Source organism: Pan paniscus, chromosome 13 (assembly GCF_029289425.2).
Source record: "Pan paniscus chromosome 13, NHGRI_mPanPan1-v2.0_pri, whole genome shotgun sequence".
Lineage (NCBI taxonomy): Eukaryota > Metazoa > Chordata > Mammalia > Primates > Hominidae > Pan > Pan paniscus.
Window position 1 is genome coordinate 92103544 of NC_073262.2, and position 26830 is coordinate 92130373.

Here is a 26830-nt window from a genome sequence, read left to right on the forward strand (position 1 = left end):
TCCCAAACCCATCATACTAGTGCTCATTTCATTCTGCTACCTGGAAAATACCTTCCCTTTTACTGCCTAGATAAATTATACTCCATCTTTAAATGATGATATTAATAATATTGATGCCCAACTCCAATATCACCTTCTCTGTAAAGTCTTCTTTATTTTCTCAGAAATATAGATTGGCTCTTCTGTGCTGACAGATTTTTGTCTTTGCCAATATAATAATAAATTATGATTTGATGTCTATGTGCTTTAAACCTAAGTTACAACGAATGTTCCTTAAGACTAGGACCTGTTTCAATCGTTTTTTTTATTGTAGCACAGTACCTGAGATAGAATCTCAACAAATATCTTTTAAAAGAGAAACAGAAGGGCAGAGCAAGAAGGAAAAGAAAGTAGTTAGGTGTTCATTCTAATAACTCCACCTACTTTTTTTTGGAAAATTATCAGAAGCACAAATTACCACATGGTTGGAAATCTATGAACTATCACCAGCACAATTCAGATGTCGGTAGACTTTCAAAGTATTTCACATATCAATATAGCATTTTAATATTTGGAACTATAGCAGTAAGAAGTTATATAGGTGTTGAATCAACATCTGACTATTACTGCAAGTCTTTGGGAAAATAGAAGTTCTGAGTTATTACTCAAATGATAATATCAATAAGATCTTATTGGATTTTTTTTAAAAAGCACATGATTAGGGTGAACAGCTTTCTAATTAAAAAACAGTTAAATAAAACTTGGCATTTATAGGAAAGAAAATCATATTGTTTTTAAGAAAAGAGTTTCAAGTACTATCTAACATTTACTTCAAGCAACAGTTTCCCAGGAATGAATTGCTACATACTAATGGGGTCAAAGACACCAGACGATTCTCCAGAGGCCCTTTTCTATGGAAAGGGGCTTCCAAAATAGTGGGAGTGGAAAAAGAAGCTAGGGAACTGTTTCTTCATGCACCAAATGCCTTCTCAGAGTACTAACATCTGTTTCAGTTTACATACTTTAAGTATGACTTTACACATGGAAATTAAACTTAGGCATCATGCCTAAGAAGAGGCCTGTCTGCAAAAGAACAACGTGTACTATCACCAGCTGGAATTTGTATAGGTCCACATTCTACAAGCACAATATCCTGTGAGCCGCAGTCCCAAAATCCAAATGTCACAAAACATCATCCTAATGTTCATGAAATGTTTATAGTAGAGAGGGAAAAGACAGTGAGAAAGAGGAATATGATTGAGAAACAATATGGAGAAGTTCTAGAATTTAAGATGCAAGAAATACTTTTGTACATAAAGACCACTAAAAATCCAAAGATCTTTTTGCATTTATTTATATTAAGAAATACTCATTCTATAACATTCCACTAAGTTTATTTATTAGACATTTACAATACTTTTTGATTCACTAACAGAATAATTACAATCTCTGGTTAGACAAGCGTAATGCAAACCTGCAAAAATAATGATGCACCTTTGCTGCCACCATGTGGTCTATCTGTATTTTTGCAGTTGTGGCTTCAGTTTCTAAATAATTCACATTTGGTTCTGAAGCCATCAACATCAGCTCAGATCTCTAGTATGAAAATACCATTAAAAACTTGAAGAATACAAGATCTTCTGCAATGTCATTTACATACCAATGAATTGCCAATCAATTGATAGTAAACAGGAGCCAACAATATAGGAAGCATTGTATCATGTTACCTAGAAAAACAATACATTGTCTTGTGTTCAAAGAGCACGCATCTCTTAACATCAAAACATAGAAAAATCAAGGACTAATACGCAACGACTCAAGAATTATCATATAATTGGATGGCAGTGAGTCGTAAAGAAAACTTCCAAGTTCTCTGAGTGGAAAGTAGAAAGGTGCCTGAGAATGTTTGTGGAAGAGAATGGAAAAGTTGTATGGCTGTTAGAAGAGAGTTAGATAGATAGTATGAAAGCAAGAGAGCATTTTAGGTAGAGGTAACATTAAGTAAAGGTCCAGATGTAGAATCTTTAATGAATATTCACAGAATAATTCCTATAGTGAAGTTTATGAAGTCAAAAAAAGAAAATAGATTAGAAAGATAGGTCGGGTCAATTTATGACAAGCCTTTATTGCCAGACCAAGAAGCCTGGATTTTAGCCTATAGATCAGGAAAGCTATTGATTCAACATACAAATTTTTTCCCATTGTAGATATAATTCTTCTGCCACATGAACATCTATGAATGTATGTAAAAATAACTTATTTCCCAAACAGAGAATACTCCAGCAGTTAGGATCCTCTAATCACTCATCCCAAGTAAGTAATTTATGGTTACAAGAGCCCTGAAATCAAAGTCAACCAGTAAATCACTGCCAAATCTCCAGGGAAAAAAAATTAAATAAGTATTAAAAAGGATGACGACTGGGCCCAAGGAGATGTGAGACCTTCCTAATAGTCCACTGAGGTCTTCTGTTTTGAGAAGATAAGGTGTGCATTGCAGGGAAGAAGAAGAATTTTAACAAGGAAAACAAAAGAAATTTACGCTCATTGGAACCTTTCACAGCGAAGTACAATGTAATTTGTGTTAGGGAGAGGCCAGGTTCAGTAAAAAGGAATTAGCGGCCTGGACAGGCATGAAGTAGGACTCAGATGTCCAGGTAAAAGTAACAATCCCAGCACTGAATCCATTCACTTAAAATGATTGATGAAAGATTCACAAAAGAAAAACAGCTTCCTTGGTGTCATTTTTTTTTTTTTTTTTTTTTTTTTTTGAGACTCAGTCTCTCTCTGTCGCCCAGGCTGGAGTGCAGTGGCACGATCTCAGCTCACTGCAACCTCCGCATCCCGGGTTCAAGAGATTCTCCTGCCTCAGCCTCCCAAGCAGCTGGGATTACAGGCGCCCGCCACTGCGCCCAGCTAATTTGTGTATTTTTAGTAGAGACGGGGTTTCACCATGTTGGCCAGGCTGGTCTGGAACTCCTAACCTCAGGTGATCCGGCCACCTCGACCACCCAAACTGCTGGGACTACGGGCGTGAGCCACCGCGCCCAGCCTTGTGTGTCATATTTTATTGGATGCTACATTGATTTATTTTCAAAAATGAAGTTACAGAGCACCATGAGGAATAAGGAATCTCTGGAATAAAGTTCAAATAACAGCTCTTCAATCTTCGCAAGTGTAAAATCAAAGGGGAAATTTACATATAACCCTCTTGAGGAAAAATAGTAATTATCAAAGAAATACTGTAAAAATTCATATTGTAAATATAAACATTTTCCTAATTGTAACATAATATGCACAGATGGTTCCTGCTCATTATTACAAAAACAGCTCTCTACATTAATATTCGAAACAGCAATACTCTTTCCTTTATTCTTGGACAGCTTTCAAACTGCTTTCTGGGACCCTAAAGACCCTAAGAATGTTTCCCTTCTAAGCTGGGCGCAGTGGTTCTCGCTGGTAATCCTAGCACTTTGGGAGGCCGAGGATCACTTTAGGTCAGGAGTTCGAGACCAGCCTGGCCAACACGGCGAAACCCCCATCTCTACTAAAAATACAAAAATTAGCCAAGTGCGGTGGCATGCGCCTGTAATCCCAACTACTCGAAGGCTGAGGCCTGAGAATGGCTTGAGCCCGGGAGACAGAGGTTGCATTGCAGTGAGCCGAGATCGCACCACCCCACTCCAGCCTGGGTGACAGAGTAAGACTCTGTTTAAAAAAAAAAAAAGAGAATGTTTCCGTTCTAGAGTCTTCTACTCCTCAGTGACTTTTCCTTAGGCAAAGGACACAACAGCATTAGATATTAACGTCTTTTCTTTAATTCTTATATTTTGGATACATAAAATTCATAGGCAGCGCTTACTCCATACGACAGAAAAGCAAATATCCAAATATTAGAATTAAATAATAGGCGTGAACAAAAACAAAGGAATGATATTCCAAACTTCTATTAATAAGAAGCATTAGTGAACTACAGTGGAAAGAACTCTGGACTGGGTTTATCTTATTACTTTCTTTCTAGTCTCTTAAGTTAAAAACTTAATTATTTTCCGTCGTCTTTGTGCTCTAATAAATGCCACTGAAAGATATAAACTTTCCTCTGAATATTGCTTTCTTTGCAGTTTTGGTAAGCTAGCACTCCCATCATTTATTTCTAATAGTGATATGTTCTATCATGATGACATTTTAACTTCAGTTATTTAGGGGAAATTTTTTTAAATTTTCAAATAGATAATTTAATTTTGCTTTCCTCAATATTCTTTAGACAATTATTTATAATTTCGAATTTTCTTGAACTGTGGTCAGTAAATATGGCCTGTAGGATGTATGCTATTATCCTTTATGGTCTAAACGATGGTCTTTTTTTTAATATTCCATGTGCGTTTCGGGAAAAAAGTATGTTGTCTATTGAATATGTATGTAAATTAGATCAATCTAGTTAATTGTGTTATTGAAGAATTCTGCCTCTCTACATTTTTCTACTTGGTCAGTGGATTTGTAATTGTTAACTTCACCTTTAATTTCTATTGGTCCTGTTTCAAGTAGTTTGAAGCTATGTTGTTGAATCATAACATGTCCATAAAATATCTTCTTGATGGAATGGAATATATATACATTTTTTTTTCTTTTTGGAGACAGTCTCGCTCTGTTGCCCAGGCTGGAGTGCAGTGGCACGACCTCGCCTCACTGCAAGCTCCGCCTCCCAGGTTCACGCCAGTCTCCTGCCTCAGCCTCCCGAGTAGCTAGGACTACAGGCGCCTACCACCACACCCAGCTAATTTTTTTGTATTTTTAGTAGAGACGGGGTTTCACCGTGTTAGCCAGGACAGTCTCGATCTCCTGACCTCGTGATCCTCCCACCTTGGCCTCCCAAAGTGCTGGGATTACAGGCGTGAGCCACTGCACCTGGCCAATGGAATATATTTTTAAGCAACATAAAAGTAACTGTTTGTTCCTTTAAAAATAATTTTCCCTGAATAATACTGATTAATTGTTAAAACTACATTCTACAACAGGTGCTGGAGAGGATGTGGAGAAACAGGAACACTTTTACACTGTTGGTGGGACTGTAAACTAGTTCAACCATTGTGGAAGTCAGTGTGGCGATTCCTCAGGGATCTAGAACTAGAAATACCATTTGACCCAGCAATCCCATTACTGGGTATATACCCAAAGGATTATAAATCATGCTGCTATACAGACACATGCACATGTATGTTTATTGCGGCACTATTCACAATAGCAAAGACTTGGAACCAACCCAAATGCCCAACAATGATAGACTGGATTAAGAAAATGTGGCACATATACACCATGGAATACTATGCAGCCATAAAAAATGATGAGTTCATGTCCTTTGTAGGGACATGGATGAAGCTGGAAACTTATCATTGCCAGCAAACTATCGCAAGGACAAAAAACCAAACACCGCATGTTCTCACTCATAGGTGGGAATGGAACAATGAGAACACATGGACACAGGAAGGGGAACATCACACACCGGGGACTGTTGTGGGGTAGGAGGAAGGGGGAGGGATAGCATTAGGAGATATACCTAATGCTAAATGACGAGTTAATGGGTGCAGCACACCAACATGGTGTATGTATACATATGTAACAAACCTGCAGGTTGTGCACATGTACCCTAAAACTTAAAGTATAACAATAATAAAATTTAAAAAAAATTCCTTTTATAGTATCTGTTATATTTTTTCCTGACTTTATTTCAAAACTTCTGTATTTTGTTCTAGACTATGTCTTTTGGAAACACATTTGTAGCCCACTGAATTTGCTCTCCTAATATTCTTTGTCTTTCTTTATTGGGTTGTTTAGGGGACTTTTGGTCAATGCATAAGATAAGAGCTTTTTAAATTGTTATACAAACCCTTTGTCATCTGCTTAAACATTTTTTTCTAAATCTTTCATATGTTCACTTATTAATTTGTTTATGGTGTTTTTGCTACATAAGGGATTTTTATTTGTATAAAGTTAAAAATACATAGCTATTTTTTATGGCATAAGGATTACCAGCCTTGGTGAATAAGGTCATCTTTCCCCTAAATTTTAAATGTTCTTCTACATTTCCCTGAAAATTTCTAATTGTTTTGATGTTGCAATTACTTAATTATTCCATCTGGAATTTATGGACTAAAACAGAAGTCTATTTTTATTTTATTGCAATTGTTAATCAGTTAAGATAGTACAACATATTACGGAATCACTAAATATGATTTCTTACAGAACTGATCTACCAACTTTGTCATATATAAAATTTCTGGAATCTATCTCTATATTAATTATTCCATTTTAATGATAATTTGTCTCTTTCTAGGATAATAGTGACTGTGACATGTTTTGATTTCTGGTAAGTTAAGTCTTCCTTACTATTCTTTTTTTTTTCACATTTGGTTGACTATTCCATGGTTTCATGCTTCTATATAAATTTCCAGATTATTTTGTTTAAACACAAATAAATCCCTGTTGGAATTCTAATTGGAACTGAATTTTATTTATACATTAATTTGATGAGGGATTAATATTTTTATGATATATAATCTTCCCATTCAAGAATATAAAATGTTCTATTCACTATTTCTATATCAACTTTTTTTCATTCCCACACATGGATGAGAATATGAGATATGTGTCTTTCTTTGTCTGGCTTATTTCATTTAACGTGATGTCCTCCAGTTCCATCCATGTTGCTGCAAGTGACAGGATTTCATTCTTTTTATGGCTGAGCATTGTTCCATTGTGTGTGTGTGTATATATATATACATATATGTATGTGTATATATATGTATATATGTATATATACATATATGTATGTGTATATATGTATATATATACATATATGTATGTGTATATATGTATATATATACATATATGTATGTGTATATATATACACACACACAATACTATTGTTCCATTGTGTGTGTGTATATATATATACATATATATGTATATATACACATATATATGTATATATACACATATATGTATGTGTATATATATATATATACACATACATATATGTATGTGTATATATATATATACACACACACAATACTTTCTTCATTCATTGTTGGACACTTAGATTGATTCCATATGTCAGCTATTATCATTAATGCTGCAATAATCATGGGAATGCAGATACCTCTTCAACATACTGACTGCTATTTAATTTATATTTATTTGTATTGAAATCTTGTCCATTTATTTTTTTAATTTGTAATATATTCATGTGGGACAGAATTCAAAATGTACAAAAGGAAGAGTTATCTTAAAAGATTATGAAGTATATGACTGATTAATGAACTCACCAATAATGAACAGCGAAAACACATGGATAAACAATTTGTAAAAGAAGAAAAAAAATGACATGTCTTTCCATTTGTTTAAATTTTCATTTTAATAAAAATTTGTTTTCTCAAATAATTTGTAATCTTCATTGTCATTTCCTGAAACTTTTCTATCATCTGCATAATGAGTTAATGGGGATATGATAAGAAAATCTTGAATGGTGGCACCAGTATCTATGACTCCTCCCTGAGGATGAAGTTTGGCTTTGGTTTATTATTTTGGAAAGGAGAAGGAGCTCCAAAAGTTATCACTTAGTCTTTTCTAACTCAGTGACCATGACCTACATGGAAAAAAGAGCTAAAATAGGACATCTGCTTTTGCTGAGTATACTATTCCAACTATAAGTTCAGGAACTGAGAAAATAACCACAGAACAGGTTTGTGGAGTCACTAGGCCCTTGAAAGATAGACATGGACCCGAAGTCCATTTTCCTCTGATTTATGGAAAATAGTAGCTATGCAGGACTTTAGAGATTATCAATAGTTCAGAGCCAGTATTAATATTCTCAGAGAAGTCTTTGTACTTCCTTTTCCCAGAGCACAATTATCCTGATAAATGGCCACTTGATCCTTTTAAGTAAGACTAGGGGAAAGATCTCTAGCATGTAATCTGATGTTATGGTTAGGTCTTTCCTCAGCAAGACTCAGTCCCTCTTTAATTCTAAGAATGAATACACCTGAGTATGGAAAATGAGAGAGGACCATAACCCAAGTCTGGGAATTGGGGGAGTCAAGTTAGGCCTCTGTTCATAAGACCAAGGGATTTCTTGGCTATACAGATAAAGTATGACTTAGTGGGTGATCCAAATGTAATAGTTACAGGAACCTGAAGGCCAAATAGTTACCACCAAAACCCAAACCCCCAAGGGTAACCCACAATCAATACACAGAGCCCATCAGGAAAATCCTCATGTTGATCCTCAGGAAGATGATTCTGAGAAGCATCTTCATGCTCTTTAAATGTTCTGGGTAGGATTGAGTCCACTTGCTCATGGGATGACCTCAATAATGTCCCTTATATTGACTTTTCTTTCTCTCACAATCTCTCTAGTCCCTCATTTCTGCTATCTAGAATTTATCTCCTAGTCTACCAATGTACAAGTTCTTATCCCTGGCCCTGTAAATTGCTAATTACAGTATTTTAACAATTAACAATGTACTCTACACGTACACAAAAGTCACTAATGCAGGAAAGAATAAAATCATTAGTTTTCAATTTTTTTAGGCAATCTAGAAACAAGATGTTAAAATTCATCACAATATTACAAAACAAGTAGAACCACAACAACTGCCTGGAAATTGGTCTTGGTTTTATTTTTAAGGTTGAAAGTCAAATAAAAATAAAAAATTAGGCCAAGTACGGTGCTCACAACTGTAATCCCGGTACTTTGGGAGGCCAAGAGAGGAGGATCACTTGAGGCCAGGCATTCAAGATCAGCCTGGGTAACAGAGAAAGACCCCATGTCCACAAAATAATTTTTTTTTAATTAACCAAGAGTGGTGGCACATGTCTATAGTCCTAGGTACTGGAAAGACTGAGGCAGGAGGATCGCCTGACCCCAGGACTTTGAGGCTGCAGTGAGCTATGATCCTACCACTGCACTTCAGCCTGGGCAACAGAGCAAGACCAAGAAAAGAAAAGAAAAAAAAAACAGAAAAGAAAAGAGAGGAGAGGAGAGGAAAGGAAAGGAAAAGAGGTGAAAGGAGAGGAGGAGGAGGAGGAGAGGAGAGGAGAAGAGGAGGAGGAGAAGGAGAGGGGAGGAGAGGAAAGGAAAGGAAAAGAGGTGAGAGGAGAGGAGGAAGAGGAGGAGGAGAGGAGAGAGGAGGAGGAGAGGAGAGGAGGAAAAGAAAGAGAATAAGAAAGAGAGAGGGAAGGAAGGAAGGGAGGGAGGGAGGGAGGGAGGGAGGAAGAAGGAAGGAAGGAAGGAAGGAAGGAAGGAAGGAAGGAAGGAAGGAAGGAAGGAAAAATTACCAGTACCTTTAAAAACAGATATTAGAAATTCTCACTTTGGCTAATGCTGTCACACAATTCATTTTCAAACAGTGCATCCATTCTGCATGTTGAGTTCATGATTCCATGATTCCAAGTATTAATGGATAATGGAGAACTGATTTAATTCAGATTTTATGAATTATGAATTACTTAGTAAGCATAATTAAATTTTAAGAATGAGGAAAAAAACCAGAGTAGACATCAGTGACATGTAATCAAGAATCTGGTGAAGTCCCACAGTATTTTGGAGAGCCAATTTGCTGTAAAATACAGGCAGGAAAATAATACTGTATTATAGATGCCAGGAGTTTTCTCCATATTCACAATCATTTTAAGCAACTAGTCTCCAATCTCGTTTAATTGTTCATCCCAATAGTTTTAAAAATAATTTTAGTATATGTCCCCCAAATATATGTATATTTATATATGTATAAATTAGATAAATAGGTCTGCACTAAAATATACAATATTTTAGTATTAAAATAAAATATAAATTTAAAAGAATGAAATCAGAGAAGCCACAAAGATAGATGAATGAAATCAGACCGTCAGTAGAGGCAGTGACTGACCACCCTACTCCAAAGGCAGAAAGACTATTCCTTAGAGCTTTCCTGTTCCCATCCTCCATCAGCCCCAACTATACTTTTTACAGTCTGTTTCCATAAGATTTCCCAAATCTCTTGTCCTCGCCACCTTTCAACTAAGAACATCAATTAAGGACATTTCTGTTTCTTACAACCAAATGATACCTAAAATAACATTTTACACGTAAACATTGTTCACTTATAAAGCATTGTTCTTGTCTTTAATTTAAATATATTTGAAATATTCTGATTAAAATAATGCTATTGTTTAATACTAAAGGAAATAGTAGAATAATCACTATACTAATAATTTATTTTAAAAAGAGAGTTGTATGAGCTCACTAATCCAGGAATAATTTTAAAAGCTAAATTTGGCAATAAGCATTCTATTTCTTGCAATTTTTTTTAAAGTACTAATACTCTTTACTTAAAGATAAACACATGGCCCACCACACACCTACTAAATTAGGATATTTCTTTCTTATCTCTCTCCTGCTCTCAAATAACCTCACCTTACGAAACATAACTTGCAGGGAAAGGGAAGAGTAAGATGGCAGAATAGGACTCTCCACACAATCATCACCCCACAAAAAACATTAATTTGAACAACTATCCATGCATGAAATTACCTTCTCAAGTGCTAAGGAAAGGTGGTGAGAGATCACAGTACATGGTTATAGCATAATAATAATAAGAAAAGACACATTGAGGAGAGTAGGAAAGATAGTTTTATGTTACCTGCAGCACCCCATCCCCAACCCCAGGTAGCACAGTGCAGTGAAAGCCACCATCTGCTTGGGGGAAAGAGAGAGAAGTAAGCAAAGGAATTTGCCATGGACACTAACACAGGGACCACCACAGTAAAAATCACTACCACACAGACCCCCACAGCCCCTGACTCCAGGCCAGTGCCCACAGACCTAGCCTCAATGACTGCCCAGGGACCAAGTGGGAACCACAGCTCCCGCAAGACAGACTCAATCTGCAGTCTGCATCACCACTGACCATCTACAGTGGCCTTGGGCCTTGCGGAAATCTCAGTGGCAGACAGGAGGCAGACCTCAGCAGCTGTGGGCTTCACACATGTCTTAGCAATGTACCAGCCTCTATGACTAAGGATTTCTAGCACATCCCAGCTCCACACCAGCTTCAGTAACCACAAGATTCCAGCCTGGCATTGTGCCAGCCATAGCAGTCCAAGCTTATGATGCTCCCTAGGACTGCAATGGCCACGGTGGTCCCAAGAATAGCAGCTATACCAGATGATCTGCCCAGAATCTCTGGACAGGCTTACTATTGGAAGGCATTCTTAGACAAATTCAGTCTATGAAGACTGGAATAAGTACCTACTTCTTCACATGTGCAGGCATTATCACATAGCCACAATGACCAAGAATATTTAGGAAAACATGACAACACCAGAGAGAAAAAATAAAGTGCCAGTGACTGGCCCTAAAGAGCTGGAGACATATGAACTGCCCAACAAAACATTTATAATAACTGTTTTCAGGAAACTTGGCAAACTTTAGGAAAATAGAGAGAGATAATTCAAAGAAATTAACAAAACAATAAGTGACCAGAATGAAAAATTTAACAGAGATTGAAATAATATTTTAAGAAACAGAAATTTTGGAACTAAAAAAATGCAATGAACAAAATGTAAAATATAATAAAGAGCTCAAACAGCAGAATTGATCAAGCAGAAGAAAGAATTTGTAAACTCAAAGACTTCAATACCCTGCTTTTAGCAATGAACAGATAATCCAGACAGGAAATCAGTCAGAAAGCATAGTATTTAAACTACTATTTAGGCCAACTGAACCTAATGGACATAAGCAGAACACACATTCTCTCAATGGCACATGGAGCACTCTCCAGTATAAATCATGTGTTAGGCTACAAAACAAGTTTTAAATTCAGTAAGATTGAAATCACATTAAGCATTTTTTCTGACCATCTGGTATAAAATTAGAAGTCAATAACAGGAGGAACTTCAGAAAATTCACCCAAGGCCAGGCGTGGTGGCTCACACCTGTAATTCCAGCATTTTGGTAGGCCAAGGCGAGCAAATCACGAGGTCAGGAGTTCGAGACCAGCTTGACCAACATGGTGAAACCCCGTCTCTACTAAAAATACAAAAATTAGCCAGGCATGATGGCACACGCCTATAATCCCAGCTACTCAGGAGGCTGAGGCAGGAGAATTGCTTGAACCTGGGAGGCGGAGGTTGTGGTGAGCCGAGATCGTGCCGTTGCACTCCAGCCTGGGCAACAAGAGTGAAACTCTGTCTCAAAAAAAAAAAAAAAAAGAAAGAAAAGAAAATTCACCCCAAAAAATGGATATTTAAAAACATACTGCTAAACAACAAATGGGTCAATGACAAAATTAAAAGGAACTTTAAAACATATCTTGAGACAAATGGAAATGAAAACACAGTATCAAAAGCTATGGGATATAACAAAAGCAGTTTTAAGAGGGAAGTTTTCAGCACTAAGTGCCTATATCAAAAAACACAAATTTCAAATAAACAACCTAACATTGCACCTTAAGGAACTAAAAAAATAGGAACAAATTAAGCCCAAATTTAGTAGAAAGAAGGATAAATGAAATAGAAACTAGGAAAATAATAGGAAATTTTTTTAATGAAGAGTTAGTATTTTGAAAAGATTAGAAAAAACATTTAGCTAGACTAAGGAAAAAAGAGAAGAAAACAAAAATAAAATTTGAAATGAAACAAAAAATATCACAGTGGATAACACATAAATACAAAGGATAATAAGAGACTATTATGAGCAATTATATGCCAACAAATTGTGTAACACAGAGGAAATGGATAAATTCCTTGACACATACAAGATTGAACTATAAAGAAAAGGAAATTCTGAACAGATCAATAACAAGAAAAGTGATTGAATTTGTAATAAAATGTCACCTATCAAAGAAAAACCCAGGACCTGGTGGCTTCATTGCTGAATTCTACCAAACATTTAAAGGATAATTAATACCAATCCTTCTCAAACTCGTCCAAAAAACTGGAGAGGAGGGAATACTACTAAATGTATTTTATGAGACTAGCATACCAAATCGGACGAGGGGGAAAAAAAAAAAGCTACAGGCCAACATCCCTGAGGAACAAAGATGCAAAAATGCTCAACAAACTACCAGTAAACCAAATTAAATAGTATCTTAAAAAGATCCTTCACCATGATCAAGTGGGATTCATCCCAGAAATGCAAGGATGATTCAACATATGCAAATCAATAAATGTAATACACCACATTAACAGAATGGAAGACAAAATTATATCATTTCAATATATTCAGAAAAAGCACTTGACAAAATTTAACATATTTTAATGATTAAAAAACTGTGAATAAATTAGGTACAAAAGAAATGTACCTTAACACAATAAAGGCCATAGCTAACAGAATATTCAATGGGGAAAAATTAAACTTTTTCTTTTAATACCTGGAACAAGACAAACATGCTTATTTTCACCACTTTTATTCAACATAGTACTGGAAGTCCTAACGAGCAGTTAGGCAAAGGAAAGAAATAAAAGCCATCCAAATTAGTAAGGAAGAAGTTGTCTCTATTTGCAGATGACATGACTTTATGTACTCTTTAAAAAAACTAAAAAATCTTCCAAATAATTGTTATAACTAATAAACAAATTCAGTAAAGATGCAGGATACAAAATCAACATACAAAAGTCAGTGGTACTTCAGCAATCTACTTGAAAGGGAAATCAAGAAAACAATTCCACTTATAGTAGCTACAAAAGAAATAAAATACTTAGAAATAAATTTAACCATGGAGATGAAAGAAATCTACACTGAAAATCATAAAACATTTATAAGATAAATTGAAGAAGGCATAAATAAACAGTTGTATTCATGGACTGAAATAACTAATATTGTTACAATGTCCACACTACCCAAATACATTCAATGCAATCCTTATCAAAACAGCAATGGCATTCTTTACATAAAGAGAAAAAACATTCTAAAATTTGTGTGGAACAAAAAAAGACCCGATTAGCCAAAATCATCTTGAGCAAAAAGACCAAAGCTAGAGGCATCACAGTACCTGACTTCAAGATATATTACAAAGCTCTAGTAACCCAACAGCCGTGGTACTAACATAAAAACAGATATATATACCAATGGAACAAAATAGCCCAGAAATAAATCTGCTCATTTGCAGCCAACTTATTTTTGACAAACTACACACAGTGGGGAAAGGACAGTCTCTTCAATAAATTGTATTGGGAAAAATGGATCTCCTCATGCAAAGAAGGAAATTAGACTCTTATCTCACAGCACATGCAAAACCACAAGGAGGTATCATCTCACTTCTGTTAGAATGACTATTATCGAAAAGACAAAAGATAACAAAAGTTGGCAAAGATGTGAAGAAAAGGAAACTCTTGCACACTGTTGGTGGGAATGCAAATTAATACAACCATTATAGAAAACAATATGGAGTTTCCTCAAAAAATAAAAAAATGAAACTATTATATGATCAAGCAATCCCACTACTGGGTATATAGCCAAAGAAAATGAAATCAGTATGTCAAAGAGATATCTGCACTCTCGTGTTTATTGCAAGCAACATAGCTGAGATATGGAATCAATTTAAGTATCCATAAACAGATGAATAGAATTTTTTAAAGTGGTATATATACACAATGAAATACTATGCAGCCATAAAATAAGAATAAAATTCTGTCATTTAATACAACACGGATAAACCTAGAGGACATTATGCAAAGTGAAATAAAACAGGTGCAGAAAGACAAATACCACATGATACAATTTGAATTTCTGTCCCCACCCCAATCTTATGTTGAAATGTAATCCCCAGTGCTGATGGTGGGGCCTTGTGGAAGGTGCTTGAATCATGGGGGCAGTTTCTCATGAATGGTTTACATCATCCCCCTGATGCTGTTCTCGTAACAGAGTTCTCACGAGATCCAGTTGTTTAAAAGTGTGTAGCACCTCCCTCCCATTCTTGGTCCTGCTCCTGTCATGTAAGATGCCTCACTCCCCCTTTGCCTTCTGCTATAATTGCACATTTCCTGAGGCCTCCCCAGAATCTGAGCAGATGCCAGAATTATGCTTCCTGTATAGCCTGTGGAATCCTGAGCCAATTAAACTTCTTTTCTTTATAAATCACCCAGTCTCAGATATTTCCTTATAGCAGTAAATACAGAAAATTGGTATTCAAGAGTGAGGCACTGCTATAAAGATACCTGATAATGTGGAAATGACTTTGAAACTGGGTAATGGGCAGGTTGGAAGAGTTTGGAGGGCTCAGAAGAAGACAGGAAGACAAGGGAAAGTTTGGAACTTCCCAGAGACTTGATAAGTTGTTATGACCCAAATGTCTTTCTGCACCTGTTTTATTTCACTTTGCATAATGTCCTCTAGGTTTATCTGTGTTGCATTAAATGACAGAATTTTATGGACAAGGAATTCCAGACTGAGGAGGTCTCAGATAGAAATTAGGACCTTACTAAGCTAAAGGGAAAAGTCAAGCTGGGAACTGCTTAGGACTGCCTCCCATTCTATTCAAAGCCACCCCTCTGCTCACTGAGATAAATACATTTCTAATTGCATCCTTTGGAGAGGCTAATCAGAAACTCAAAAGAATGCAACCATTTGTCTCTTATCTGCCTATGACCTGGAAGCCCCCTCCCTGCTTAAAGTCTTACCATCTTTGCTTCGAATTTTCCCATCTTTTCAGATGGAACCACTGTTCATCTTACATATGTTGATTGATGTCTCATGTCTCCATAAATGTAAAGCCAAACTGTGCTCTAACCACCTTGGGCACATGTCATCAGGACCTCCTGAGGCTGCGTCATGAGCATGTGTCCTCAACCTTGGCAAAATAAACTTTCTAAATTAACTGTCTCAGATTTTCAGGGTTCACAAACTTCAGTAAAGGTCACTTCCGCTATGCTTTAGCAAAGAATCTGACTGTATTGTGCCCGCTCTAGCAATGTGTGGAAATTTGAACTTAAAAGGGATGATTTAGTGTATCTGGCAGAAGAAATTTCTAAGCAGCAAAACATTCAAGATGTGACCTGGCTACCTCTAACAACCTATGCTTCTATGCATGAGCAAAGAAATGATCTAAAACTGAAACTTATATCTAAAAGGGAAGCAAAGTGTAAAAATTTGGAAAATTTGCAGCCTTGCCATGCAGTACAAAAGAAAAGCCCATTTTCAGGTGAGGAATTGAAGCAGCCTGCAGAAATTTGCATAACTAAAAGGAAGGCAAGCGCTGATAGCCAAGACAATGGGAGAAAGACCTCAAAGGCATTTCAGAGACCCTCATGACAGCCCCTCCCATCACAGGCCCAGATGTCTAGGAGGGAAGAATGGTTTATTGGGACAGGCCCAGGGCCCCTCTGCCCCATGCAGCCTCAGGAAACTGTTCCCTACATCCTAGCCATTCCAGCTCTAGCTGTAGCTCAAAGGGGCTCAGGTACACCTCAGGCTGCTGCTTCAGAGACTGCAAGCTGTAAACCTTGGTAGCTTCTACATGGTGTTAAACCTGTAGGTGCACAGAGTCCAAGAGTTGAGGCTTGGGAGCCTCTGCCTAGATTTTAGAAAATGTATGGAATAGCCTGAATGTCCAGGCAGAAGCCAGCTGCAGGGGCAGAGCCCTCACAGAGACCCTTTACTAGGACAATGCAGAGGGAAAATGTGGGGTTGGAGCCCCCACACAGAATCCCCAATGGGGCACTGCCTAGTGGAGCTATGAGAAAAGGACCACCATCCTTCAGACCCCAGAATTGTAGCTCCACCAACAGCTTGTATCATGCATCTGGAAAAGCCACAGACATTCAATGCCAGCCCATGAGAGCAGCCAGAGTGTGTGAACCCTGCAAAGCCACAGGGACAGAGCTTCCCAAGGCTTTGGGAGCCCACCTTTTGTACCAGCATGCCCTGAATGTGGGACAAGGAGTCGAAAGACATTATTTTGGAGCTTTAAGATTTAATTACTTTAAGCTCTCAACCCCCTGCTGGGTTTCAGACTTGCACAGGCCTGTAGACTCTTTCTTTGGCTGATTTCTCCCTTGGAATAGAAGTAATTACCCAATGCCTGCCCTGCTGAGTTTCAGACTTGCATGAGGCCTGTAGCCCCTTGGTTTTGGCCAATTTCTTACATTCGGAATGAAAGCATTTACCCAATGCCTTTACCCCCATTGTATCTTGAAATAAACTAGCTTGTTTTTTATTCTACAGGCTCATAGGCAGAAGGGACTAGTCTTGCCTCAAAGGAGACTTTGGACTGTGGACTTTCGAGTTAATGCTAGACTGAGTTAAGACTTTGGGCCATTGTTGGGAAGGCATGATTGTATTTTGAAATGTGAGAGGGGCATGAGATTTGGGAAGGGGCAGGGTGAAATGATATGGTTTGGTGTGTGTACCTGCCCAGATCTCATGTTAAAATGTAATCCCCAATGCTGGAGGCAGAAGGTGACTGAATCATGGGGGGTGGTTTCTCATGAATTATTTAGCCCTATACCCCTAGTGCTATTCACATGATAGAGTTCTCATGATATCTGGTTGTTTAAAACTGTGAGCCAAGCATGGTGGCTCACACCTGTAATCCCAGCACTTTGGGTGACCAAGGCAGGTGGATCACGAGGTCAGGAGTTTGAGACTAGCCTGGCTAACATAGTGAAATCCCATCTCTACTAAAAATACAAAAATTAGCTGGGTGTGGTGGCATGCACCTGTAGTCACAGCTATTTGGAAGGCTGAGGCAGGAGAATTGCTTGAACCCAGGAGGCGGAGGTTGCAGTGAGCCAAGACTGTGCCACTGCACTCCAGCCTCAGTGACAGAGTGAGACTCCGTCTGAAAAAAAAAAAAAAAAGTATGAAGCACTTCCCCCATCTCTCAGTCCTGCTTTTGCCATGTAAGATATCTCACTCTCCCTTTGCCTTCTGCCATGATTGCAAGTTTCTGAGGCCTCCCGAGAAGCTGAGCATGTGCCAGAATTATGCTTCCTGTACAGCCTGAAGAACCATGAGCCAATTAAACCTATTTTATTTATAAATTATCCAGTACCAGCTATTTCTTTATAGCAGCACAAGAGTGGCCTAATACACCACATGATCTCACTCATAATGAGGCAACTTAAAAAGTCAATGTCAAAAAATAGAAAGTAGAATGGTGGTTACCAGAGGCTGCAGTGATTGTGGGAGTGGTGGTTAGGGAGATTTTGGTCAAAGAACACAAAATTACAATCAGGCCGGAAGAATAAATTCAAGAGAGCTATTGTACAGCATAGGGACCATAATAAATGGCAATATGTTGCACTCTTGAGGAATGCTAAGAGAGTCAATGTTAAGTGTTCTCAACACAAAAATGATAACCATGTGAGTTGATACATATATATTAATTAGGTAGGTTTAACCATTCCACAAGGTATATGTGCTTCAAGTCATCGTGTTGTACATAATAAATACATATAATTTTATCTGTCAATTTTTAGAAAGTGTTAAATTTAAAAAAAAGAAAGAAACATAACTTACAGCATCAGTATCTAAATCCTTGTGGTCCTCAGCTTCATTTTCTGTGTCCCAAATTCTTATGTGGGAGAATTTGATTGGCTCCTTGGTTCACATACCCTCTCTAATTACCTGTGTCTTGGAGGGATTTCTCTGAGACAGTGGTTTCAAAGAAGGTTGACTCTAAGATGATGCCTGGGGGTATGAGATTTTAAAAGTATAACTTCAGTTTCACCTTCATTGCTTATTTCATTTACTTCTCATCTGGAAGGTTCAAGGGTTGCCCTACTCAAGAGTCTCATGTCCCACAAGACACTATATCTCTTGTAGCAACTCCACAGGCTTCCAGGATTCACATGAGAGACATACCCAATTACAAGAGTTAACACACTCAGGGAAGCCCAAATTATAGCACTCTCATCAGATATTTATGGGACATTTATAATTCCTCCTTGTTTAGTTGCAATTTATCAATCAGGGATAATATTACCATAGGCAATATTGACTGTAACACAGTTGACATTCTATCTTCAGGTATTTATGGGACATTTATAATTCCTTCTTGTTTGGTTGCAATTTATCATTCAGGGATAATATTACTGTAGGCAATACTGACTGTAACATAGTTGACATTCCAGCTTCAGATATTTATGGGACATTTATAATTACTCCTTGTTTAGTTGCAGTTTATCATTCAGGGATAATATTACTGTAGGCAATACTAACTGTAACCTAGTTGACATTCTATCTTCATCTGATTTCCAGTGGAACAGAGAGAAAATTAAGTAAAGGTCACATTCTTATGGTATAAAAGGAAAAGCCTTTATTAATTTTTACTAACTCTGCCCCACAGTTAGTTCTTTAATGTATTTACTGGCATTGACAGATTTGCTTTGAAGTTGCTCTCAAAGAAGTAAAACATGGGCCACAGCATATTAGTGGAGTTAGGCCAACTCCTCTCCCTTGCACTGCACCTACCTCCCAATTCTCCTGCCCAAGAATGCTTAGGGAATATCTTGATTATCCAGAAATATCACAACTTGCACAGGACTCTGAAGTCCTACAGAAAAAAAAACTATCCCTATTCACAGTTGAGTTGAGATATAGATACTCATCTAATGGAGGGGTTCTAAAGAAGATGTGTGAAACAAAGGAAGCTAAACTAAAAGGAGATACAGCTACATGAGTGAGAGGAAAAGATACCCAGGACTAACAAAGATGTTAGGGCCTGAGGTCACCTCACCCAGGAAGCACAAGGGGTTGGGGGATTTCCCTTTGCTAGCCAAGGGAAGCCATGACAGACTGTACCTGGAAAAACAGGACACTCCTGCCCAAATACTGTGCTTTTCCCAAGGTCTTAGCAACTGTCAGACAAGGAGATTCTCTCCTGTGCCTGGCTCCGCAGGTCCCACACCCACGGAGCATTGCTCACTGCTAGTGCAGCAGTCTGAGATCAAACTGCAAGGAGGCAGCCTGGCTGGAGAAGGTGCATCCTCCATTGCTGAGGCTTGAGTAGGAAAACAAAGCAGCCAGAAAGCTTGAACTGGGTGGAACCCACTGCAGCTCAGCAAGGCCTACTGCCTCTATAGACTCCACTTCTGTGGGCAGGGCATAGCTGAACAAAAGGCAGCAGACAACTTCTGCAATCTGGCAGCTCTGAAGAGAGCAGTGGTTCTCCCAGCATGGTGTTTGAGCTCTGAGAACGGACAGACTGCCTCCTCAAGTGGGTCCCTGACCCCTGTGTAGACTAACTGGGAGACACCTCCCAGTAGGGGCCTACAGACACCTCATATAGGTCGGTGCCCCTATGGGACAAAGATTCCAGAGGAGGGATCAGGCAGCAATATTTGCTATTCTGCAATATTTGCTGTTCTGCAGCCTCTTCTGGTGATACCCAGGCAATAAGGGTCTGGAGTGGACCTCCAGCAAACTCCAACAGACCTGCAGCTGAGGTACCTATTAGAAGGAAAACTAACAAACAGAAAGGAATAGCATCAACATCAACAAAAAGGATATCTACACCAAAACCCCATCTGTAGGTCACCAACACCAAAGACCAAAGGTAGATAAAACCACAAAGATGGGGAGAAACAAGAGCTGAAAAACTGAAAATTCTAAAAACCAGAGTGCCTCTTCTCCTCCAAAGGATCGCAGCTCCTCACCAGCAACGGAACAAAGCTGGACAGAGAAAGACTTTGATGAGTCAACAAAAGTAGGCTTCAGGAGGTCAGTAATAACACACTTCTCCGATCTAAAGGAGCATGTTTTAACCCATCACAAAAAAAGGTAAAAACCTTGAAAAAAGGTTAGTTGAATGGCTAACTAGAATAAACAATGTAGAGAAGACCTTAAATGACCTGATAGAGCTGAAAACCATGCCACGAGAACTTCATGACACATGCACAAGCTTCAATAGCTGATTCAATCAAGTGGAAGAAAGGGTAGCAGTGATTCAAGATCAAATTAATGAAATAAAGCGAGAAGACAAGGTTAGAGAAAAAAAGAATAAAAAGAAACGAACAAAGCCTCCAAGAAATATGGGACTATATGAAAAGACCAAATCTACGTCTGACTGGTGTACCTGAAAGTGATGGGGAGAATGGAACCAAGTTGGAAAGCACTCTTCAGGATATTATCCAGGAGAACTTCCCCAACCTAGCAAGGCAGGCCAACATTCAAATTCAGGAAATATAGAAAACACCACAAAGATACTCCTCGAGAAGAGCAACCCCAAGACACATAATTGTCAGAATCACCAAGGTGGAAATGAAGGAAAAAATGTTAAGGGTAGTCAGAGAGAAAGTTCAGGTTACCCACAAGAGGAAGCCCATCAGACTAATAGCAGATCTCTCAGCAGAAACCCTACAAGCCAGAAGAGAGTGGACGACAGTATTCAACATTCTTAAAGAAAAGAATTTCCAACCTAGAATTTCATATCCAGCCAAACTAAGCTTCATAAGTGAAGGAGAAATGAAATCCTTTACCGACAAGCAAATGCTGAGAGATTCTGTCACCACCAGGCCTGCCCTACAAAGCTCCTGAAGGAAGAACTAAACCAGTACCAGCCACTGCAAAAACATGCCAAATTGTAAAGACCATCAATGCTAGGAAGAAACTGCATCAATTAACGGGCAAAATAACCAGCTAACATCATAATGACAGGATCTAATTCACACATAATAATATTAACGTTAAATGTAAATGGGCTAAATGCCCCAATTAAAAGACACAGACTGGCAAATTGGATAAAGAGTCAAGAACCATCAGTGTGCTGTATTCAGGAGACCCATCTCACATGCAGAGACACACATAGGCTCAAAATAAAGGGATGGAGGAAGACCTACCAAGCAAATGGAAAGCAAAAAAAGCAGGGGTTGCAATCCTAGTCTCTGATAAAACAGACTTTAAACCAACAAATATTAAAAGAGACAAAAATGGCCATTACATAAAGGTAAAGGGATCAATTCAACAAGAAGAGCTAACTATCCTAAATATATCTGCACACATACAGGAGCACCCAGATTCATAAAGCAAGTCCTTAGAGACCTACAAAGAGACTTAGACTCCCACACAATAATAATGGGAGACTTTAACACCCCACTCTCAATATTAGACAGATCAATGAGACAGAAAGTTAACTAGGATATTCAGGAATTGAACTCAGCTCTGCACCAAGTGGACCTAATAGGCATCTACAGAACTCTCCACCCCAAATCAAAAGAATATACATTATTCTCTGCGCCACATCGCCCTTATTCTAAAATTGACCACATAATTGTAAGTAAAACACTCCTCACCAAATGCAAAAGAACAGAAATCACAACAAATGGTCTCTCAGACCACAGTGCAATCAAATTAGAACTCAGGATTAAGAAACTCACTCGAAACCGTGCAACTACATGGAAATTGAACAATCTGCTCCTGAATGACTACTAGGTAAATAATGAAATGAATGCAGAAATAAAGATGTTCTTTGAAACCAATGAGAACAAAGATACAATGTACCAGAATCTCTGGGACGCATTTAAAGCAGTGTGTAGGGAGAAATTTATAGCACTAAATGCCCACAAGAGAAAGCAGGAAAGATCTAAAATCGACACCCTAACATCACAATTAAAAGAACTAGAGAAGCAAGAAGAAACAAATTCAAAAGCTAGCAGAAGGCAAGAAATAACTAAGATCAGAGCAGAACTGAAAGAGATACAGACACAAAAGACCCTTCGAAAAATCAATGAATCCAGGAGCTGGTTTTTTGAAAAGACCAACAAAATTGACAGACCACTAGCAAGACTAATAAAGAAGAAAAGAGAGAAGAATCAAATAGATGCAATAAAAAATGATAAAGGGGATGTCACCACCAATCCCACAGAAATACAAAGTACCATCAGAGAACACTATAAACAACTCTATGCAAATAAACTAGAAAATCTAGAAGAAATGGACAAATTCCTGGACACATACACCCTCCCAAGACTAAACCAGGAAGAAGTTGAATCTCTGAATAGACCAATAACAGGCTCTGAAATTGAGGCAACAAGTAATAGCTTACCAATCAAAAAAAGTCCAGGACCAGATGGATTCACAGTCGAATTCTACCAGAGGTACAAAGAGGAGCTGGTACCATTCCTTCTGAAACTATTCCCATCAACAGAAAAAGAGAGAATCCTCCCTAACTCATTTTATGAGGCCAGCATCATCCTGATACCAAATCCTGGCAGAGACACAACAAAAAAAGAGAATTTTAGACTAATATCCCTGATGAACATCGATGCAAAAATCCTCAATAAAATACTGGCAAACCAAATCCAGCAGCACATCAAAAAGCTTATCTGCCATGATCAAGTTGGTTTCATCCCTGGGATGCAAGGCTGGTTCAACATACACAAATCTATAAACTTAATCCATCACATAAATAGAACCAATGACAAAAACCACATGATTATCTCAATAGATGCAGAAAAGGCCTTCGAAAAAATTCAACAGCCCTTCATGCTAAAAACTCTCAATAAATTAGGTATTGATGGGATGTATCTCAAAATAATAAGAGCTATTTATGACAAACCCACAGCCAATATCATACTGAATGGGCAAAAACTGGAAGCATTCCCTCTGAAAACTATCACAAGACAGGGATGCCCTCTCTCACCACTCCTATTCAACATAGTGTTGGAAGTTCTGGCCAGGGTAATCAGGCAAGAGAAAGAAATAAAGGGTATTCAATTAGGAAAAGAGGAAGTCAAACTGTCCCTGTTTGCAGATGACATGATTGTATATTTAGAAAAGCCCATCGTCTCAGCCCAAAATCTCCTTAAGCTGATAAGCAACTTCAGCAAAGTCTCAGGATACAAAATCAATGTGCAAAAATCATGAGCATTCCTATATACCAATAACAGACAGAGAGCCAAATCATGAGTGCACTCCCATTCACAATTACTTCAAAGAGAATAAAATACCTAGGAATCCAACTTACAAGGGATGTGAAGGACCTCTTCAAGGAGAACTACAAATCACTGCTAAACGAAATAAAAGAGGACACAAACAAATGGAAAACCTTTCCATGCTCATGGAGAGGAAGAATCAATATTGTGAAAATGGCCATACTGCCCAAGGTAATTTATAGATTCAATGCCATCCCCATCAAGCTACCAATGATTTTCTTCACAGAATTAGAAAAAACTACTTTAAAGTTCATATGGAACCAAAAAAGAGCCCTCATTGCCAAGACAATCCTAAGCCAAAAGAACAAAGCTGGGGGCATCACGCTACCTGACTTCAAACTATACTACAAGGCTACAGTAACTAAAACAGGATGGTACTGTTACCAAAACAGAGATATAGACCAACGGAACAGAAGAGAGGCTCAGAAATAACACCACATGTCTACAACCATCTGATCTTTGACAAACCTGACAGAAACAAGAAATGGGCAAAGGATTCCCTATTTTAAAAGTGGTGCTGGGAAAACTGGCTAGCCATATGTAGAAAGCTGAAACTGGATCCCTTCCTTACACCTTATACAAAAATTAATTCAAGATGGATTAAAGACTTAAATGTTAGACCTAAAACCATAAAAACCCTAGAAGAAAACCTAGGCAATACCATTCAAGACATAGGCATGGGCAAGGACTTCATGATTAAAACACCAAAAGCAATGGCAACAAAAACCAAAATTGACAAATGGGATCTAATTAAACTAAAGAGCTTCTGTACAGCAAAAGAAACTAACATCAGAGTGAACAGGCAACCTACAGAATGGGAGAAAATTTTTGCAATCTACCCATCTGACAAAGGGCTAATATTCAGAATCTACAAAGAACTCAAACAAATTTACAAGAAAAAAACAAACAACCCCATCAAAAAGTGGGCAAAGGATATGAACAGACACTTCTCAAAAGAAGACATTTATGCAGCCAACACACACATGAAAAAATGATCACCATCACTGGCCATGAGAGAAATGCAAATCAAAACCACAATGAGATACCATCTCACACCAGTTAGAATGGCAATCATTAAAAAGTCAGGAAACAACAGGTGCTGGAGAGGATGTGGAGAAGTAGGAACAGTTTTACACTGTTGGTGGGACGGTAAACTAGTTCAACCATTGTGGAAGACTGTGTGGCGATTCCTCAGGGATCTAGAACTAGAAATACCATTTGACCCAGCCATCCCATTACTGGGTATATACCCAAAGGATTATAAATCATGCTGCTATAAAGACACACGCACACGTTATGTTTATTGCGGCACTATTCACAATAGCAAAGACCTGGAACCAGCCCAAATGTCCATCAGTGATAGACTGGATAAGAAAATGTGGCACATATACACCATGGAATACTATGCAGCCATAAAAAAGGATGAATTCATGTCCTTTGTAGGCACATGGATAAAGCTAGAAACCATCATTCCCAGCAAACTATCACCAGGATAAAAAACCAAACACCGCATGTTCTCACTCATAGGTGGGAATTGAACAATGAGAACACTTGGGCACAGGAAGGGGAACATTACACACCGGGTGCCTGTTGTGGGGTGGGGGGAGCGGGGAGGGATAGCATTAGGAGATATACCTAATGTAAATGACGAGTTAATGGGTGCAGCACACCAACATGGCACATGTATACATATGTAACAAACTTGCACATTGTGCACATGTACCCTAGAACTTAAAGTACAATAATAATAAAAAAAAAGATACATGCATGTGTATGTTCACTGTAGCACTATTTAAAATACTGAAGACGTGGAATCAACCTAAATGCCCATCAATGATAGACTGGATGAAGAAAATATGGTACATATACACTATGGAATACTATGCAGCCACAAAAAGGAACAAGATCATGTCCTTTGCAGGGACATGTATGGAGCTAGAAGCCATTATCCTCAGCAAACTAACACTGAAACAAAAAAAACAAACACCACATGTTCTCACTTATAAGTGGGAGGTGGTGATGAGAATACATAAACTCATAGAGGGGAACAACACACACTGGGGCCTGTCGCAGGGGTGGCCGGGTGGAGGGAGAGCATCAGGAAGAATAGCTAGTTTGATGCTAGGCTTAGTACCTAGGTCATGGGTTGATCTGTTCAGCAAACCACCATGGCACACATTTACCTATATAACAAACCTGCACATCCTGCGCATGTACCCTGGAACTTAAAATAAAAGTTGATTTAAAAAAAAAGAGAGAGAGAAAGTCTGAAAGAGATAGTCTTTGAAGCAGACACTGCTGTGTTCCAAGATCAGCGCTACTGATTATAAGCAGAATGATCTGAGGTAAGTTAGCATAGTAAGTCTCAGGTTTTTCACCTATAGAACAGAAATACCACCTCCAGGGCTGTTGAGATAATTAGAAATAGATGAAGCATCAAGCACGTGGCTGGCCCATGGGAGGCACCGAGAGCCATTTGTATATAGAGCTGCCATTAGATTATTTTTTAAATTAGTACTTCTCAAACTTAAATATGCATAGGAATCACCTGCAGATCTTGTTAGAATGCAGATTCTGATCCCACATATCTGGGTAGGGCATGAGTTTCTGCATTTCTAACAAGCTCCCAGGTGACACTGCTGTTGCTGGTCCATGGACCACACTTTGTGCAACAACATTTCAAACCATTCTAAAATTTCGCTTTAGCCACTGGGTACAAGAGATCATACAATTTTAATCTATGGGTTTAATCATAGCCAAAACAGAAAAGGTGTAATTATAACCATGAGAACTGTTAGCCTTAAATGGAACATAACCCGCTTGTGTTAATCATCACTTAACTGCCTGAGGTTCCTAGGGCAGAGGTATACATGAGAGAAAGTGCAGAATGAAAAATACATAGGATAGATAAGGATTTCAGCATCATAGGAAACCTAAGAAGAGATAA

General features: G+C 38.1%; 1 protein-coding gene across 1 annotated transcript in view; it reads right to left on the reverse strand.

Moving 5' to 3' along the window:
- The window catches only part of COL5A2 (collagen type V alpha 2 chain), a 408468-nt gene that overhangs the window by 378262 nt on the left and 3376 nt on the right, over positions 1 to 26830 (reverse strand). The window contains exon 2 of the mRNA XM_063595475.1: positions 18470 to 18640. The gene's annotated coding sequence lies outside the window, so the exon portion shown is untranslated. The remainder of the gene's footprint in view (positions 1 to 18469; positions 18641 to 26830) is intronic.